Genomic DNA, 18,086 nt, shown 5'->3' on the forward strand with positions numbered 1-18,086 from the left:
CCGGGGGGGGGGGGTCATTTTCTTCTTCCGTCACCATCGTGTATTTTCTGGGTTGGGGTGAGGAGAAGACGCTTATCCGCAACAAGGTAGTTGAAGGTCAGACGGTGTGCAGGGCTTCGCAGATTTTTGCATGCTTGCAGAGGACAAGTACCTCTGGAGGGGAGAAAAGGGCTGGCCTCCGGTAACAGCACAGGAGACAAGAGTTGGGGTGATAACAGCGAGAACTGGGCTTCTGGGGATTGTGATTTGTATAACTATAGTGTCCGGCACGGAAGCTAAATCACCTGGAGAAGTCAAGATACTGCTGGAAGAACATGAATTCCTGTTCCTGGGAGCTGAGAGATGAGCGTGGACAGGGTGGTGGTACCCTTTGAAAATCAGAGGAAGTTATCAAAGCACCCAGCTGCCTTTGAAGCTTAGTACTGCCTCTCTGGTCTGCAGTGTTGCCTGCAAACCAAGGCAGAGCAACCTGAGTCCTGCTAAGAGAGTCAGAGGTGGCTGAATCCGTTTTCCTACCCAGACGACTAAGGTCTAGCCCTGGGCAGGGTATAGGACCCTACAAGCAGGAAGTGATTTCCTGTCTGACTACCACCTCCATTGAACTGGAGACTTTCTTAGGATGGTGAAGCGGAGCCTCCTCCTTCAGACTGGGACAGCTGTCCATCTGTACCGGGCTAGGAACATCAATCTGTTTACCTCCCCTCCTTCCTTCTACCCCTCCAGCACCACTTCCCAGAGGGTGTCTCCAGGATGAATGGAATTCAGGAAGCCGGCACCCCTTTCCACTTAGCGCAGATGGTGGTTAGGGGCACTGGTCTTGGGGCCAGCATACCTAGATTCAAATCCCAGCTCTTCTTCTCACTAACGGTGTGACTGTGGGCAGCTAACTCAACCTCTCTGGTCCTGTAGAATGAAGATGATCATAGTATTTATCTCATAAAGTTTTTCTGAGGATTATAGAAGCTGGTGATCTGAAGCCTTTAGCATGACATGTTCTCGCTCTCCACCCTCCTCTGTCCCTGGGGCTTTAAAAGCCACAGCTTGGATCCCACGGGATTGCCAGTCAGTCCAGAGCTCTGGACACCAGCCAATGGTGAGTTAGAGGGAGGGACTCCATCCTTGTTCCCACCGGCTCCCCTCCCTCTGACTGTCAGGGCTCTTCTCCCAGCCCGCTTTCCTGCGCTCTTTTCTCTGTGTCTCCCTCACCACCTTCTCCTCTATCCTCTTTCTCTTTGTCTGTGTTTGTCTCTTTGTCTCTCAGTGTTTGTGTGTGTCCCCGTCTCATGTCTCTCCATGTCTCTGTTTCTATCCCTTGCTCTGTTCTGACTCATTCCCTCAGCTCTGTTGCTCTTGCTTCAGCTCTCTATTCTCCCTTCCTCACTTTTCTCCTCCATCTTTTTTTTTTTTTTTAAACTTTTGGCTGCGCCACATGGCATGTGGGATCTTCCCTGACCAGGAATGGAACGCACCCTCCCCCCTCCCCCATTGGAAATGTGGCGTCTTAACCACTGGATCAGCAGGGAAGTCCCCTCTCCTAAACATCTCGACACAACCCCCCTTCTCATTTCTCCCCTAGTTCAGCTTCCCTCACTCCCCTATCTCCTCCCCGCCCCCTCCCTCTTTGGTCTCTTCTCTCTTCCTGTTCCTCTCAGACTCTGTTTTGGTCGCTATCTTTTAATCTTTCATTTAACAAATATTTATGCAGCATTTACCATGTGCCAGGCTCTATTTTAAGCACTGGGGAAACAGTAGGAAACAAAATAGGGAGACATTTATACTCTCAATGGAGCTGGTATATCGGTGAGGAGACAGACAAGAAATAGAGATGAATAACTTATGTATGTGTTATGTCAGGTAATAATAAACACAAAGTAGAAAACGAATCAGGGGATAGGGAGTGATGAAGTTGCTGGTTACTGGCTAGAAGCCTCAGAGAAATGAGGGCAGGACCTGCAGGTCTTGGGGGAATAGTGGTCCAGGGATCAGGAACAGCAAGTGCAAAGGCCCTGAGGCTGGAGGTGCTCGGCTTGTCCAAGGAACGGCAATGATGTCAGTGTGGTCGGAGCAGAGTGAATGAGGGGGCTAGTGGGAGAAAAGAGAATGGAGGTAGCTTGTACAGAGCCCCATGGGCCAGGGTGAGGAGTTTGGCTTTTAGTGAGGTGGAGGCTTAACCTCTCTTAAGAGGTCCTCTTAACGGGACCCTCTGACTGCCACGTGGGGAATGAAATGTAGGGGGTGGGGGTGCAAGCTGGGAGCCCAGAAAGGAGATCACTGCGATGAGTCAGATGAAGGACGACGGTGGCTAGATCAGGGTGGTGATGAAGAGGAAAGGTGCTGTGGGTGGTCAAAATGTGTGTGTATGAAATACATATGGCATAAAAGTTACTATTTGTTTGAATAGTCTGAACTGTGCAATTCAGGACATTAAGTACAGTTACAATGTGTGCAACCATCACCCATCAGTCTGACGGTTGTGAAAGGAGAGAGGGAGGGGCTTCCCGGGTGGTCCAGTGGCTAAGACTCTGCACTCCCAATGCAGGGGTCCTGGATTTGATTCCTGGTGGGGAACTCGATCTCTTAAAAGATTGCATGCCCCAAGTAAAGATCCTGCATGCCCAAACGAAGATCGAAGATCCCACCTGCCGCAACTAAGGCCCGAGGCAGCCGAATAAATAGACATTAAAATAAGAAGAGAAGGAGGGAATGGGTCAGGGGAGCCTCTGGCTGTACCTCGCTGGGTGGGGTGGGGTTTCTGTGTCTATGGAGCTGTCCTTGAGCAAGAATTGCCCATCAGAGGACTCCTGGATGGGGCTGCAATGGACTGGTGTAAGTACCCACTGTGTTGAGCCCAAGGGAGGCATGGCCTTGGCACCAATGCCGTAGGGCTGTCACACAGCCGTGCTGTCAGCAGCAGAATCTCTTGAAGGGAGAGCAGCTCAGCGCCATTCCATGGCCACCACGGGGATTTAAACTGTTCCCGGATCTTTCTGGCCTTATCCCCAAGCAGCTTCACCTGGTGCCCACAGGTCCAGGCACCTGAGAGCTCATTACCATCCTTCAGAGACAGGGAGGTCTGGTCCCTCCTAGGAGTCCAAGGGCTTTCCTTCAATCTGATTGGACCAGCTTGGGTCACATGACAACCCCAGAGCCAATGCTTGTGCCAGCGACCTGTGCCTGTCAGTTGCTAGTTGGTTAAGATGTGGGTCCCTGAGCCACTCACTGTTAAGTGAAGGCGGGATTACGCTGAAGGTTTAGACCAATCAGCACCTACCGCGGTATCTGGCCAAGCCCGTAGACAGCCCAACTCCTCTGCCAAACTGCAAGGACTGGGGCTGCCAGGAGGGGACGCTAAAGAGCCGCCGTCCCCAGGCTCCCGGCGTCCTCTCTACGTCCAAGTTGAAGTCGAAGATTCACGAGAGTATACGCAGATGCTGTGTGAAGGGCCTGCGGATAGAATGCGCTATTCCTTATTTGAAATTCCGAATTTCAAAAATCCCTGAAAACCAAAAAAAAAAAAAAAAAATTTTTTTTTTGTTTTGTTTTCTTCTTCAGGGGGCTATTTTGGCCCAGACTCACGTGGTTGCAAACCAGCTAATATGCATTCGTAACAGTCTTTATTTATCTCCGTTGGCGTGAATTTTCACACGTTTTGCTGCAAATATATTAACATGTCTGATGGAGAGGGGTCGGCTTCAAGCCCCTGGGAGTGTTACATAATATACGGCATTCGCTCAGAATTACCCTTCTAAAATTAGAACATTTCTGAGTTCTGAAACGCGTCTGTCCCCAAGGACTTCAGCTAAGGGATTGTGGGCCTCTAATTGGGCACGCTGCCAAACCTAGATTCATCTTAATTATTTGTTCAACATTTATTTAATGGCTTTGGGAAGAAACTCATTTTCCATTACAATCTTTTTTTAAAAATAGAGGATGATGTTCATTTACTTAGTCCCCTTTGTTAACGATGCGCTGTTTTTAGCGTGTGTGTGTGCATGTGAAAGTGTGTCTGTGGGTATGACTATATGAGTGTGTCTGTGTGTGAAGCTGTGTCTCTGTGTGTGTGACAGTATTTCTGTGTGTATGTATGGGGGGTCTGTGTGAGAGATTGTGTGTAAACGAGTACGTTTGATTTTGTCCGTGTCTGTGTGACTGTATTTGTGAACATCTACGTATGTCTGTGTGTAATTTTGTGTGTGTGACTATGACTGTGGGTTTCCGAAAGAATGTGTGTGTGTGTGTGTGTGTGTGTGTGTGTGTGTGTGTGTGTGTGTGAATGTGCAGGAGAGGAGGCATCGTTCAGAGTTTAAAGTTAAAGTGCTGAAATAAAGTCCTCATTTCCTGAGACCATCTCTGCCTCCGTTTTAGAATTTCAGCGCACTCTACAAATTTTGCGTTGCAAAGCAATACCTTATGCGTCCACCAGAGGGCGCCTGTCTACTTGCGCCAGAAGAAACTAATTCCTAGGAGTTTGCAGATTCTTGCAAAGTGCCAGGGGCAGCTAGCTCAGGCTCACCTCAGTTGTACGTAGAACAGCAGTTCTCACACTTGTTGATCTCAGGATTCATTTTACACCCTTAAAAATTCTTGAGGAGCGAGGAGATTTTGTCTTTTTTGTATATGTGTAACATCTATCAATAATAAATTATTAAGAGCGAGAAGTTAAAAAATTTAGTAATTCATTTAAAAAATAACCATGGTAAGTCCATTGCATTTCTGCACTGATTTTATTGTGGTAAGAGATACGCAAAAACTTTGTTGTTGTTTAGTTGCTAAGTCCTGTCTGACTCTTTTGCGACCCCACATACGGTTACCCACCAGGCTCCTCTGTCCATGGGATTCTCCAGGCAAGAATACTGGAGTGGGTTGCCATTTCTTTCTCCAGGGGTCTTCCCGACCCAGGGATAGAACCCACGTCTCCCTCATTGCAGGTGGATTCTTTACTGCTGAGCCACCAGGAAAGGTGGTATAAATGGCTAAAATGGTAAATTTTTAAAGTATATAAGTTCAGAGGCAATTCACATTGTTGTGCAACCATCATTATTATTCATTTCCAGATCTTTTTATCTTCCCAAACTAAAATTCTGTACCCATCAAACAATAATTCTTCATCTTCCCAATCCCAGGTCACTTCTATTCTACTTCAGGTCTCTGAGAATTTGCCTATTCTACTACCTAATGTATATGAAATCATGTGATATTTGTTCTTTTCTATCTGTCTCATTTCACTTAGCATCATGTTTTCAAAGTTTATTCATGTTGTAGGTGTCTCAGGCTTTCCTTCCTTTTTAAGATTGAGTTATATGTCATTGATGCCACACTCACAGATACCACATTTTGTTTACCTATTTGTCTGTTGATAGACATTTAGAAACAGAATTTTGACATAACACTTTAAATGAGAAATGCTGTATTTTCCAAAATAAAAAAATTAATGAGAAGAGTGACATTATTATACATTTCTGAGAATGTGTGACGTCCGGCTCAAGAGGAAACAACTGGATTTTCAGAGTTGCTTATGCATTTGATCTGTTGCAATATCACAAGTCATCTGGCCTCTGGAAAAATCTGGGTGAAGTCCAGTCAAGTCATGGGGAATCCTGAGCGTGGGCTTTTCCAGCCTGTTAACCCTCAACCACACTACCCTGAAACTTCTGTGGTTGCAAAACTGCCTTTAGCCTTCCTTGTCATCTGCATTTAACATCTGGTCTGGGTACAATTAATTACGATTTTGCCAGTGCCGTCTTGCTATGTGGTCCATGGATCATAAATAAAATAAAGATAATATGGAGGTTATGATGTCACACTGTAGCCATGTAATGATAATAAGTCTGTGGATATATAAGTCTGGTAATATATCAGATGGGCTTCCCCTGGCTCAGTGCTAAAGAATCTGCCTGCAAAGCAGGAGACATGGGTTTGACCCCTGGGTCAGGAAGATCTCCTGGTGTACGAAATGGCTACCCACTCCCATATTCTTGCCTGGGAAATCCCATGGACAGAGGAGCCTGGATGACTACAATCTATGCGGTTGCAAGAGTCGGACACGACTTAGTGACTAAAGCAACAACAGTGTATCAAATATATTAAAAAACTATTTAGTAATAATTGAGTAATTAACTATAGTTGGGTACCAAACAACCAAAACCTGTGTGTTGATGTACACACATTGCATGTAACTGAAAGTGGATGGGGTCTGGCTGCTTGCCATTCAGAAGCCAATAAAGAGGCAAGGTCGGTGGATAGGAAGGTTTGCTTTATTTTGGATGCCAGCAACCAGGGGTGGGGGGAGAGGAGACTGCTTGTTCCCTCCACTGACATTCAGGGGGTAAGAGCTCTTATAGACAGAGGGAGGGGGCTCCATATAGAAACAGCACAATCAACTCTGACAGTCACCTTGAAATTGGTCATCGATGGTCTAATTAGCTTCACCTTAAGTACAGTTAACCTTCAGGTCCAGTTCCCATTACCTCGAGGTGAATTCTCAGAATTGTGGCAGCTGTCTCAGGGCTAGTTTGATCATTATGTAGTTAACTTCTTCCACCTGCTGGGGGTTTCAGTATCCACAAGACAGCTCACAGGATATGGCTTAGAATATTATCCATAACCCTTGAGGAGAAAGGTCCTTGACAATGCTTAATGATGCAACTATTATTATTTAGTCTTGTGGGGCTGTTTCCCTTTGTTTTTGCGTTTTCTCACTTCTCTGATTAAACTGATTCTTTGGTTAAAGTTTTTCCACAGACAAAAGGCAGGCGGAGGACATGGCGGGGAAGAACCCTGGCGCCCTGTTCTATTTCAATACGGACTTGTATGGAGCTCATGCTGAGAGTCAACTGATTGTGGCTGGAGGCTCTGCTGATCTTGGCTGGGCTCTCCCATGCGTCTGAGGTCATCTGGGGCTGGAGGTGGCTGCCTGCTTTGCTGAGCTTGACTGGGATGCCCCAGGCATTTGTGGAAGGGCCGATCTTGGCTGGCCTCGGCCGGTCCAACCAATGCTTGGCGCTTGTGGTCTATTCCAGGAATGTTCCTCTTATTGTGATGGCAGAAGTGTGAGCTTAACTATACAGGTACACATCAAGCCTCTGTGTTCTGTGTACCATCATGCTATTGGCCAAACAAGTCCCATAGTCAAGCCCAGTATAGAGTGGTAGAAGTACATTCCTTCCAAGGAGATGAGGTGGATGGAGTGAAGGTTTCCAAAGAGGAACCTAATCTGCTGTGTGCTAAGTCGCTTCAATTGAGTCCAACTCTTTGCTCCCCATGGACTGCAGCCCAACAGTCTCCTCTGTCCATGGGATTCTCCAGGCAAGAATACTGGAGTGGGTCGCCTTGCCCTCCTCCAAGGGATCTTCCCCACCCAGGGACCGAACCCTTATCTCTTATGTCTCCTGCGGGTTCTTTACCACTAGCGCCACCTGGGAAGCCCCAGTCTAATCCGCCACAGGTGGTCATGTCCCGGCCTACACCACATGGAGGACAGTAGGGGTCTGGAAAGGACCTGAATATTGTGCTGAAATTGAGGACCAAAGTATGAGCATCCAGCAGGGCTGATATGAACGGCATTAGCATTAATATTGTGCCTCAGAGGGGTTACATAGCAATTTGCAGAGCAGTAAGAGTGCGTGTTGGGGTGGTGGGTGGGTGGGAGGATGAAAACCCAGGCCATCTGACTCTGAACTGTTTCATTTCACTGTTCATTTTGCTTCTTAGCCCAAACCACATGGAGAACCCACATGCAGGCACTCTGGTTAGAAATCCCTGCTGTGCTCCCACTTGACCGACAGAATCGACTGCCACCTGCGTGAGCAAGCCCCCCGCGACCTCCTGTCAGTTGAACCTTCAGATGAGCACTGTCCCAGCCAACATCTGATTGGCCAAGGGGAAATTCAAAAGATGGTCAGGCATGTGCGTACTCATGCATGCTCAGCGTTGTCTGACTCTTTGTGACCCCACGAACTGTAGCCCACCAGGCTCCTCTCTCCATGGGATTCTTCAGGCAAGAATACTGGAATGGGTTGCCATTTCCTCCTCCAGGGGATCTTCCCCACCCAGGAATTGAACCTGCGTCTTCTGTGTTTCCTGCATTGGCAGGTGGATTCTTTATTCCTGAGCCACCTGGGAAGTGCCAGGTCTAGCACGTACTAGTTCTTAAAATCCCCACACTGTAGTGGCACATATTCTTTCTTCTCACATTTCATTGGGCAGGGAAAGTCACATGGCCCCGCCAAACCTCCAGTAGGCAGACGTGTGGAACCCTACTGTTTGAGAACATCTTTAACGACTGTTGCAATGGGTTTTTTCTTGCTCTGAAACTCCAGTCACACATTCTGCAGACTCCTGTGAAAGGCATACTTTTTGACTAGTAGTTGGGCTTGTTTTCTTTATATTTGTTGTTGTTCAGTCGCTCAGTCGTGTCCAACTCTTTGCAACCCCATGGACTGCAGCACACCAGGCTTTCTTTATATATTTTTGTAAAAGAATAGAATCATCATTGTCCGTTAGTGTCACAAGTAAAAAGTGGCCAAAAATCCCTTCACTTACGCCCTTTGCATTGTGACTTTGCAGTTCCTCCTTTCAAGGGGTAGGGTCAGTCTCCCCTCCCCTTGAATTTGAGCTGGCCTTGACCAGTAGAATATGGCAGACATCATGCTGTGTCAGTTCTGAGTCTACATCTTGAGAGTCTTTGTACCTTCCATTTGCTTCCTTGGAAAGTCTTCACTGCCATGGGAATAAGACTCAGCTAAGCCTGTTGGGCTATAGTCCCTGGGGTCGCAAAGAGCCAGACATGCCTGAGTGACTTTCACTCACTCACTCACAACCTGCTGTAGGAGGGCTTCCCACGTGGTGCTAGAGTTTGTAAGGAACCCACCTGCCAATGCAGGAGGTGTAAGAGGTTTGGGTTCCATCCCTGGGTTGGGATGATCCCCCGGAGGAGGGCATGACAGCTCACTCCAGTATTCTTGCCTGGAGAATCCCATGGACAGAGGAGCCTGGCGGGCTACAGTCCGTGGGGCTGCAAAGAGTCGGACATGACTGAAGTGACTGAGCTCACACACACAACCTACTGAAGGATGAGCGCCTGCCCCAAATAGACCACAAGCACCCATTCAGCTCCCAAAACAGGGCCGCCGACCCAGCCCTCAGCTGACTGCAGATGCAAGGATGAGCTCATTCAAGACCAAAAAACCATCCGGCTGACCCATGGGCTTGTAAGAAAAAAATAGTTATCGGGGCTTACCTGGTGGGTCCAGTGGTTAAGACTGTGCTTCCACTGCAAGGAGCATGAGTTCAATTCCTGATTGGGGAACTAAGATCCCCCTTTCATGCAGAGCAGCACCCCCCCCCAAAAAAAAAACCCACCCCATGATAATTATTGTTTTCATCCATTATTATTTGGGGATATTTGTTACATAGCTGTCGTGGTCTGTTTGGGCTCCTGTAACAAATGATTACAGACTGGGTGGCTTAAACAACCAGTATTTATATCTCATAGCTCTGGAGGCCAGAAGGTCTAGGATCAAGGTGCCAACAGATTCTGGGTCTGATGAGGGGTCACTTCCTGGTTTGTAGACAACTGTGTTCTTGCTGTGTCCTTAAATGGCAGAAAGAGACAGAGAGCTCTCTGAGATCTCTTTTATAAAGGCACCAACCCCATTCATCAAGCTTCCCTGGTGGCTCAGTGGTAAAGAATCCGCCTGAAATGCAGGAAACTCGGGTTCGATCCCTGGTTTGGGAAGATCCCCCAAAGAGGGAAATGGCAATCCACTCTAGTATTCTTGCCTGGGAAATCCCATGGACAGAGGAGACTGGTGGGCTATAGTGAATGGGGTCACAAAAGAGTCAAACACAACTGAGCAACTAAACAACAATTCCATTCGTGAGGAATTCCTCATGACTTAATCACCCCGAAAGCCCTACCTCCTGGTTCTATCACATTTGAGATTAGGTTTCATCATATGAATTTTGAGGTGGGGAACAAAAATATTCAGTCTGTAACAATAGCCATGGTTAACTAATACGCTTCGGGTTCTTCATTTCTTCTCTTAGTGCTACAATAAAGGTTTTGGAATGTTTTAACTCTCTGTTATGCTGTCCTCTTTCAGGAGAGGAAAGGAAAAATGTGCTGAGCATGAGAAATCTTTTCGTGGTCTGTCCCCACCGCCTAGGAAACCTGGGGCTTGGGGCTGTGGACGATTGAAGAGTCCACTTTTTGGCAGAGGACAGGAGCAGTGAAGGCCGACGCCTAGGGAGTGCTTGGCGCTGAGTTTGATGGGGAACCAGGGAAAGAGTGTTTCTTGCTGCTGCTGCTGCTAAGTCGCTTCAGTCGTGTCCGACTCTGCGACCCCATAGACGGCAGCCCACCAGGCTCCCCCGTCCCTGGGATTCTCCAGGCAAGAACACTGGAGTGGGTTGCCATTTCCTTCTCCAATGCATGAAAGTGAAAAGCGAAAGTGAAATCACTCAGTCATGTTCCACTCTTAGCGACCCCATGGACTGCAGCCCACCAGGCTCCTCCGTCTACGGGATTTTCCAGGCAAGAGTACTGGAGTCGGGTGCCATTGCCTTCTCCTGTTTCTTGTTATCTACTCCCTGTTTTCTGATGTTCTAAAACCCCCCACTTTGTTGTATTATTATAAAAATAATCAAAGTGAAGGGCTTCCCTGGCAGTCCATTGGTTAGGACTCCACACTTCCAGTGCAGGGGATGTGGGTTTGATCCTTGGTCTAATACTCCACATGCTGCAGGACCAAATAAATAAATATTAATAAAAATAATCAGAGTGTGGTTTACATCAAGAGAGAGGAGGCAGCTCTAATTCTGGCTGTCAGATCACTAGAAAGAGAAGATGTCGTGAGGAAATGGAGAAGAGGGAGAGACAGAAAAAATGGAACACGGAAAGACCTGGGAGATGGGTTCGGGACATGGAAATAGAGATGGAGACTGAGACCAAACCGAAATGAAGTTGCTGGAATTCTGAGAGGTATGAACTGAGAAACATCCAGACAGGTGTGTTGGGGGTCCCCAAGACAACTCTCAGGTTCGGAGACTCACTAGAAGGAGAGCTCACAGAACCCTGAAAGGCTGTCATAACCACGTTGATGGTGTATTGCCATGAAAAGCTAGAGATTAACATCCGAAAAGGTAAAAGGTGCATGGGGTAGAGTCCGGGAGAGACCAGCACAAGCTCTGCCAGTGGTCAGTCCCAGTGGAGTGGTAGGTCGGGGCTTATTCCTTTCAGGTATATCACGTGATGAGCTGCACAGCCAGAGATGCTCACCTGAGCCTCTGGGTCCAGGGTTTTCACTGGGGGTCAGTCACATAGGCATGAAGAACCCAGGGGCCATTTTTCTGTCTACCACACTGTACCATGGAAAGTTAGAACAAAGGTACAAACTCCTGGTACTTGCAGTGACTCGGTGAAACCCCAGCGCATTATAATGAGTGATAGAAGCAGGTCAAAAAAAAAAAAAAAATCCATCCACATACTGTGTGCTTCCACCAATATGAAATTCTAGAAAATGCAAACTAATCTATAGTGATATGCTGAGGGACTGAACTGAATCTATAGTGACAGAAAGCAGATCAATGCTTTCCTGAAAACAGGGGTGGAGGGAGTGAGGGATAGATTACAGAAGGCCACAGAGGAGCTTCTGGGTACCATGGAAATATTTGTTTAATCGATCGTGGTGATGGTTTCCCATGCATATTTCATTGTAAATATATGCTGTTTATGGTACCTCAATTATACTGCAATAAAGCTGCAAAAAAAATAGTGTCTAGTAACTGTATTATTATACAGTTAATGTATTTACCAAGAGACTAAATAAATATCTTACTTCAGTTTCAAATCTTCAGCTTTTAGTCAATTGCCACGGTCACCCTACAGTCATTAAAACAAATTTTCTATTTGACCATGACCTTCTGACAATAACTCTAGGAGGTAAATATTCTTCCTCTCACTTTACGAATGAGGACTAGGGCTTACAAGGAGTCAGAAACCTGTCTATAGTCATATTTGTTGTTGTTGTTTAGTCACTAAGTCGTGTCCGACTCTTTGTGACCCTGCCAGGCTCCTCTGTCCATGGGCTTCTCCAGGCAAGAATACTGGAGTGGGTTGCCATTTCCTTCTCCAGGGGATCTTCCCAACCCAGGGATCAAACTGGCATCTCCTGCAAAGGCAGGCAAATTCTTTACCACTGAGCCACCGGGAAGCCCCCCTAGGACCATATATCAAAGTTTATTTATCTGACTGCAAAGACCTCTGTGAATTCTGAATTCTTTAAAAATATTGATATACAAATGACGTAACATTATATTAGTTTCAGGGGCACAGCACAAGCCAATATTTGTATATATTGTGAAATGATTGCCACAATAAGTCTGACATCTATCACGATGTATAGTTACGACCTGTTTTTCTGTGGTGAGCACTTTCCGGATATGACCCTGTGAGCTCATATCTCACTCTGGTTTTGATTTGCATCTCCCTGATAATTAGTCAAATTGAGCATATTCTCTTGGACCTGTTGGCCATCTGTTGTGTCTTCTTTGGAAAAATGTCTGTTCAGATTCTCTGCTCATTTAAAAATCAGACTGTTTGAACTTACTTACAAAACAGAAACAGACTTTGAGAACGAGCTTATAGTTGCTGGTGGTGGGGTGGGGGGAAGGATAGAGGAAGGGATAGTTAGAGAGTTTGGGATGGACATGTACTCACTGGTATATTTACTTATTATTTTTAAAAATATGTATTATTTTTGGCTGTGCTGGGTCTTCATTGCTGCGTGGGCTTTTCTCTAGTCACGGCGAGCAGGGGCTGCCCTCTAGGTGCGGTGGGTGGACTTCTTGCACCGGCTTCTCCTGCGGTGGAGCACAGGCTCTAGGGTGTGTGGACTCAGTAGTTACAGCTCCCCGACTCTAGAGCGCAGACTTAATAGTCGTGGCGCACAGGCTTAGTTGATCCGAGGCATGTGGGATCTTCCTGCATCAGGGGTCGAACCTGTGTCTCCTGCACTGGCAGAGGGATTCTTTACCGCTGAGCCACAGGGAAGCCCCCTCACTGGTATATTTAAGATGGATCACCAACAGGGACCTACCGCAGAGCACATAGAACTCTGCCCGGCCTTATGTGGCAGCCTGGATGGGAGAGGAGTTTGGGGGAGAATGGATACGTGCACATGCATGGCTGAGGCCCTTTGCCATTCACCTGAAATGATCACAGCATTGTTTGTTAATCGGCTATACCCCAATACAAAATAAAAACGTTAAAAAAAAATCATTTGCTCTTTTCCTGTTGAGTGATGTGAATTCTTTGCGTATTTTGGACGCTAACCCCTTATCAGATACGAGGTTAGCAGATATCTCCTCTCATTCGGGACGTTGCATTTTAACTTCATTGACAGTTTCCTTTGTTGTGCAGAAGCTTTTTAGTTTGATGCAGTCCCACTTGTTTATTCTTGCTTTTGTTGTCTTTGCTTTTGTATCCACACCAGGCTCTCTGATTGTTTTTTGACTCTCATGTTCCACTGAGTATATCAGTTATATTCCTGCTACTGCTTTGAAAGTTTATTTTAAAATTCACTTTATTTTTAAAAAGGTCTTGACTGCATTGTGTGGCATGTGATGCCAGGGATCAAACTCTCGCCCCCTGCAATGGAAGCTCAGAGTCTTAATGAGTGGGCTGCCAGGGAAGCCTCTGAAAGTTTTAGTAGCATCCTTTAGTGATTCCTCCTATTGGGAGGCAATACTGAATTCTTACTTTTTTCTTATTAGTGTTTGAATCATCGGGCTTCCCTGGTAGCTCAGCTGGTAAAGAGTCCTCCAGCAATGCAGGAGACCCTGATTCAATTCCTGGGTTGAGAAGATCCGCTGGAGAAGGGATAGGCTGCCCACTCCAGTAATCTTGGACTTCCCAGGTGGCTTAGCTGGTAAAGAATCCGCCTGCAGTGCGGGAGACCTGGGTTTGATCCCTGGGTTGGGAAGATCCCCTGGAGAAGGGAATGGCTACCCACTCCGGCATTCTGGCCTGGAGAATTTCATGGACTGTATAATCATATCAGTATCTATGTTTTCCCCCTAAACAAGACAAAATCTAAGCATCCTTTCATCTTCTCTTCCACAGTGTCCACACACATCATGCAACTCCCATTTGGATATCATCTTGAGTTTTATACATAAATTTACATGGACAAGCATTTCTTTTCCTGAGCGGCTCGGATGGTAAAGAATCTGCCTGCAATGTGGGAGACCTGGGTTTGATCCCTGGGTCAGGAAGATCCCCTGGAGAAGGGAATGGCTGCCCACTTCAGTATTCTTGCCTGGAGAGTTCCATGGACAGAGGAGCCTGGTGGGCTACAGTCCAGGGGTTCTCAAAGGGTCGGACACAACTAAGAAACTAACACATTTTATATGGATAAACATTTATTTTTCTGATAATTACCTTTTAAAAAAATTCACCTTATTTCTAAAAAAAAAAAATACAAAAAAAAATTCACCTTATTTCTGACAACTTGTCATTTCCTCCTAAATTAATTTCTGCTCTTGTTTTAAGTTCTTTCAAAAAGTGTCTATGGGAGGCAAGTTTTCTGAATTATTGAATATGACCTTCCAATTAAATGACCATTCATCTGGTTGTACCATTCTACATTGAGACAGCAGTTTAGCATTGCATGGAAGATGTCACTCCATCATCTCTTTGCATCTAGATTTGCTGTGGAAAGTTAGATGCTCTTCTTGGTGTTCTGAGACTCACTCCCAGCGTGGGGGAGAGGTTTCCCACACTTCCAGCAAACAATTCTCAGAACATCAGCTGGGTGTCTGAGAATTCACCTCAATTCTGACACTATCTACAAGGAGATAGTGTCAGATTCGATGAGTTGAGGGATGAATCCTACAAGAATTCACAGCCCCCTCCTCCCACTTCCCCCACTTCATTTATTTTATTTTATATTTTTTGGCTGCATCACGCCACAGCATGTGGGATCTTAGCTCAGTGACCGGCGATCGAACCCTCACTCCCTGCGCTGGAAGCACAGAGTCTTAACCACTGGACTGCCAGGGAAGTTTCCCCCACTTCAGGTATCAGTTGCTTGCCTGTGCCTCTGATCACCCAGCTACAGATGGAGGTTCTTATGACCTTCTCCTTGGACGTCAGACACCAGTCACAAATCTAGGTTGTTACCTGCGATTCTGACCAACTGGTTTATGCTGACCAACCAGCATAAACCAGAGGTTCCCAGGATCCTCTTCTTCGGGTTTAATTAATTTACTAGAGCAGTTCACAGAACTCAGAGAAACATTTTACTTACTAGATCAATAGTTTATGATAAAAGAATATAACTGAGGGACAGCCAGAAAGAAGAGATGTGTGGGGCAAGGAAGCGGGGGGTGGGGGGAGGGAAGGGGGTGGAGCTTCCATGAAAGGGTACCCCACTATCCCTGCATCTTCTGTGTTCACCAACCCAGAAGCTTTCTAAACGCCATCCTTTTCGTTTTGGTATTTTATAGAAGCTTCATTGGGCTTCCCTGATGGTTCAGCAGTGAAGAATCTGCCCGCAGTGAAGGAGATGCAAGAGACACATGTTTGATCCCTGGGTTGGGAAGATCCCCTGGAGGAGGGCATGGCAACCCACCCCAGTATTCTTGCCTGGAGAATACCATGGACAGAGGAGCCTGGCAGTCTACGGTCCATGGGGTCACAAAGAATCGGACACGACTGAAGCGACTTAGCACTCACACACACAGGGGCTTCACTACATATACACGATTGATAACTCATCAACCATCGGTGATTGTTTCAACCTCTCTCCTCCCTGGAAATCAAGGGCTGGACTAAAGGTTTCAACCCCCTAGTCATGATTGGTTCCCCTGGCAACTAACCCCTATCCTTAGGTGCTTTGCAGAAATCACCTTCATTAACAGAAACTCAGTTGCGATGGAAAGGGGCGTGTTATGAATAATAAGACACCCACTTCACTTTTAAGGCTCTGAGGCACTTTCAGAACCCGAGGACAGGGGACTTCCCTGGTGGTCCAGTGGCTAAGACTGTGCACTCCCAGTGCAGGGGGCCTGGGTTCGATCCCTGGCCAGGGAATTGGATCCCACATACAGCTAAAGATCTGGCATGCCAAATGCTGCAACTAAGAGTCGTTGGGACCAAACAAAATAATTAAATAAATAATAAATACTAAAAAAAAAAAAAAGAAACTGAGGATTAGAGAGCAAGTATTTAAACAAGAGGCTCCTATTGCTCTTAGTACTCAAGAAATTCCAACGGTTTTTGGAACTGTGAGCTAGGAACTATGAGTGAAGACCAAATACACCTGAGAACTACATTTTAGTCATCTGAATGATCAAATAGATATATTTCTTATAAATCACAATATTGCAGGTGAAAATCTGATTTTTATCCTTTAATAAAGAATCTTTTTTTTTTTTTCCCTTGCTGGAGACTTTTGTGATTTTTCTTTAGTTCTTTGATATATTTTTTAGAAACTTTAGAGAAGTACTTATTTTTTGGGTGCGTCAGGCCCTCACTGTGGCATGTGGGCTGTTTTGTGGTGGCCCATGGGCTTAGTCACCCTGTGGCATGTGGGATCTTAGTTCCCCGTCCCAGGATGGAAACCACATCCTCTGCATTGGAAGGTGGATTTATAACCACTGGACCACCAGGGAGGTCCCTCTAGTTCTTTGATATTTAAAAATTCCACAAATATTTGTTTGGTTTCTTACTCCTTCCCCGTCTCCACCACACTTATCTGGCTCTCGGTATAATAACTATTTCAGCATGAAGTATTGTGTCTTTAGTTCTTGGTTAAGATTCTTAGTTATTATCTATAACAATAATATTAGTTGTAAACTTCTTAGTATTTTGTTTTTCTTTTTTTCTCTTTTTAGTTAGTGTCTTTTTCACGTAGTGTTACCCTATCTCTCTTTTGTCTTCCTCAGAGAGATTCTATATGCAAGAAGTGAAAATTTTTATTTATGTCTTCGGCACGTCTTGATTTTTTTTTTTTTCTTCGAGGGTTTCTCTGTGTCCTTTACAGTTGCCTTTAGGGAGAGTATTTTCAGCTCACGCATTTATTCTTTAGTTGGATCTGTTCTGCCATTTAACACACCTATTGAGTTCTTTATTTCAGTAATTATATTGCTTATATCCCTTATTACCAGTTAGGTTCTACTTCATAAGGCTTCTTCAAATTTTCGATACCCTGCCGTGTGTCTCTAAGGATATTTATTATACTTGTTTCACATGCCTTATTAGCTCCCCTTCATTGGGCATGGTTTCTTCCAAGCCTGACTGAGCTCTTTGAGCCTCCTGGGCACGCTGGTAATTTTACACTTCGGAAAAGGGAACAGTTCGGTGCTCCTTAAAGCCGATCGTTTTACGTTATTTTTCTCCGAGCATTGATGGCGAGGTGAAGGAGAGAAACTGCTTTTTATTCATAAAAAAAGTTACAGGGAGAAGGGAAATGATCGCTTCTGGCCACAGAGGAGACCCACTCTTCCGATAAAATAAATCGTCAGGAGTCATGCGTCTGTCGTAGAACTGTGGGTGTCCCTCCGCAGCCCCCTTTGACCCCCTTACAGCTGGAGCTGACAGTTTCCGGCACATGGACAGCTTCTCACCTCAGCATCCATGTCACTTAGCACCCATGTTCTTCCGAGCGACTTTCTCTGTCACCACTCAATTTTCTTGTTAAGTTACAGGAGGAAGAATTTAATGTCTCCTGGGGCAACCTGTACCCAAAGGCAATGAGAGTGACCGCATCAGTGCCCCAGCCTCTCCATCCTTCAGTAGCAGCCTCCCGAGACACGTTCTGCCTGGTTCCTCGGAGTCCCAACAGGTTTGAGTCCAACTGCCCACAGCTGCACCCCACAGATTAGCTCACTCTTTTATTTTTTTTGGCTATGCTGGGTCTTTCTTGCTGAGCCCGGACTTCCTCTAGTTGTGGCAAGCCGGGGCTACTCTTCCTTGCAGTACACAGGCTTCTCATTGTGGTGGCTTTTCCCTTTTTTTCACTGTTGTGGAACACAGGCTCTAGGCACATGGGCTTAGTTGCTCCGTGGCATGTGGAATCTTCCCA

Source organism: Cervus elaphus, chromosome 4, assembly GCF_910594005.1.
Source record: "Cervus elaphus chromosome 4, mCerEla1.1, whole genome shotgun sequence".
NCBI lineage: Eukaryota > Metazoa > Chordata > Mammalia > Artiodactyla > Cervidae > Cervus > Cervus elaphus.